At 37.4% G+C, this 2,999-nt stretch overlaps 1 non-coding gene across 1 annotated transcript; it reads right to left on the bottom strand.

Moving 5' to 3' along the window:
* Window positions 1-265: 265 nt before the first annotated feature.
* LOC126417659 (U6 spliceosomal RNA) lies at window positions 266-374 on the bottom strand. The gene has a single exon (XR_007575738.1). It is a non-coding gene; the product is annotated as a U6 spliceosomal RNA (small nuclear RNA).
* Between the last annotated feature and the right edge of the window lie 2,625 nt (window positions 375-2,999).

Genomic DNA, 2,999 nt, shown 5'->3' with positions numbered 1-2,999 from the left:
CGAAACTTCAACAAAAGCCCGTACCGAGCTACTGAGCGTCTCTCTTGCAGAGTCTTCCACTGGAGTTTATCCATCATCTCCGTAACGATTTTGCAATCACTAAATGATCCTGTAACGAAGCGCGCTGCTCTCCGTTGGATCCTCTCTATCTCTTTTATCAACCCTATCTGGTACGGATCCCACACTGGTGAGCAGCATTCAAGCTGTGGACGAACAGGTGTACAGTAACCTACTTCCTATGTTAAAAAAAAAAAAAAAAAAAAAAAAAAAAGTGGAACGCTTCACGATTTTGCGTGTCATCCTTGCGCAGGGGCCATGCTAATCTTCTCTGTATCGTTCCAATTTTAGCATATTTACGGCCGAAGCGAGTATAAAAATCAAAACAACTTTCGGTGAAATTAAAAGTAAGTGTTGCAATATTAAGAGCACGAGAGGAAGTCTACTCGTAAATAAAGAGGAAGAGAGGTGGAAAAGGAACACTGAAGGCTTCTGCGGGCGTGAGGACGAAATGAGAGTCAATTTGAAAGAGGCAGGGGATTCGGTATTAATGCCAGAGTTCAGAACATGCCAGAACATGAAGCATGCCTTAGGAAACTTTATCACTACATACTCCAAGAAAAGCTTGCTTCACTACCAGTCAATAAAGACATCAATATAGAATGGAATAATATCAAAACCAGCGTCACTGAAGCAGCCTCAGAAGCACTTGTTAAAAGGGAAAAAAAGATTCAGAATTTGGAACATAGAAATTAAAGAAGCCATTAAAGAAAAACTAATAGCTTATTTGAAGTTTCTACAGACAAAAACATCTGAAAGCCGGGAAAAATACAAAATAAAAAGGAATGCTGAGAAACAAATACTTCGCATAACGTGCCAAGAGTCGTGGGTCTCATTCATAAGCGTCTTAGAACACGACGCACATCATGGTGGACACCAATGTGCATACCAGGTCGTGAAATCCCTCAATATGGAAGAATAAGACACTGACTCACTCAACATTATACCCAGTAAACGTTGGATAAATCGTTATACAGAGTTGTGGTCTACACAGAAAGCTGAAGATGACACTGGAGAAAGTATGTACAATGAAACAGTAGATCCACTTACTATGGACGAACCACAAGAGGCTTTGAAAGGCATGAAGTACAGAACAGCTATTGGAACAGATGGTGCTCGAATTGCAAGATCCCAGACCCTCGGATACAGCAAAAGTTATCTATTTTTTTCAAAAAAGGGAAACTCAATGGCTGTAAAAATTGTCGTGCCATCGGTCTTCTAAACACGCCACAAACTGTACTCAAATATAATCAATAACAGCATGAAAAAAATCACAGTAGCTATTATATCTGAAGAGCAAAGTGTATTTACATCAGGTCGTTAAGGACATACAATCTGTTTGTAATTTAAAACATCACAGAAAAATACAGGAAAGTTAATATAAAAAACCATAGGCCCTTTATCGACCTTGTGAAGGCTTTTGACCGTGTGGGCCATGATACCCTACGCAAAATTATATTTGAATGTGGATATCCTTATCACCTAACAGAGGTAGTGAAAAGCATTTACAAAACGACACGCATTGTAATAAACACAGATAGGAGTCAATTTGAGGAAATAATTATTAACCAGGACGTTAGACAGTCGTGTGCATCCTTTTTAATATGTAGGTTGACCCCATTCTTCTCAAAATGGAATGTAAAATAGACAAAGAAATTAAGATAACGAATGAGTAATATCTGAATATACTTTTGTTTGCTGATGACATCCTTATTATTCAAAATGCTGAAAATGACCTCCAAAGGTAAGTAGTAGTAAGAAGTACAACTTTAAAATTTCTAGCAACATAACAATAACAAACTGTTTTGGATAGCTCAGTTTTTGAACAAGTGTCTCAATCTCTTATTTAGGCTGTGCTAAACGTTTTGATTGTAAATCTGATATTGAAAGTAAGTTGGAAAAATTCCAAGCTGTCTGAGGTACCTTATCAGAACATTGGGCCTTAAAGTACGAAAAGAGAACAACACGAAATTATATAAAGTATGGGCGGTTCCTGTGTCATCATACGGAAGCGAAAGCTGGGTAACCACAAACAAAGGAAAAAAAGGAAATAAATCCCACACAGCAGAAATGAGATTACCAAGAAAGATGAAGGGCTGCACAAGCGGAGATAAGATTGGAAACGAAGATATTAGAACAGAACTAAAAATTTTCAGCATAAATGAAAGAATTCAAAAATGTCGTGAAGGCTGGAGACAACACCTCTTGAGAATGCCTGGTCACAGAATTGCTCAGAAGATCCTGAACTACAAGCAGAATGGGAAAAGAGAAATTACAAGAACCAGAAAAAGATGGGAATGATATTGTTTTTGAGTTTTCTAGGTCTTGTTCTGGTGTTAAATAAGTGTCAAATTCCACATCTATAGAGTCTGAATATTCATATCTTCAGTATCATTGTCGTCCAATTGTTTTAATTGTGATTATTGCGTCTACTGAATCATCAAGTAAATATAGTAGTCGTAATGATGCAGCCTAATCCTAGAAAGGAAGATGACGATGATGATGAGTTTAAAATGGCTTTGGTAAACTTTTGATTTAATAAGCTGGAAATCATAGATAACATTATTTCGATATTTGGAAGATTACTGGAGAAGTCACAACCAGACTACTATTTAAGTTGGTTCTGCAGAAATTCTGACGAGACTTACCTTAAGACTTCGGCAAAAATACCACCCACAATACCTGTAAAATTGTTAAGTCAGATAAATACTTAGCCATGAATAAATCAGAATATCTCACAAGAAAAAGTATGAAACAATGGGAAAGTAAATTGAGGAAACATTGACGACTAGTTCGGTATTAGGTAACATGAAGACGCCGGAAATGCTGTTCTAATGTTCCGTTTGACTACGGAAGCAAGACAAAAGACAAATCACGAACTTTCATAGGATTCATGGACCTCGGATAACAGTCTGCCGACGTTAAGCTGTTCACGATATCCG

Source organism: Schistocerca serialis, chromosome 8, assembly GCF_023864345.2.
Source record: "Schistocerca serialis cubense isolate TAMUIC-IGC-003099 chromosome 8, iqSchSeri2.2, whole genome shotgun sequence".
Taxonomy (NCBI): Eukaryota; Metazoa; Arthropoda; class Insecta; order Orthoptera; family Acrididae; genus Schistocerca; species Schistocerca serialis.
The sequence above is the reverse complement of the archived record's forward strand: the minus strand, read 5'-3'. Positions and strand labels throughout refer to the sequence as shown.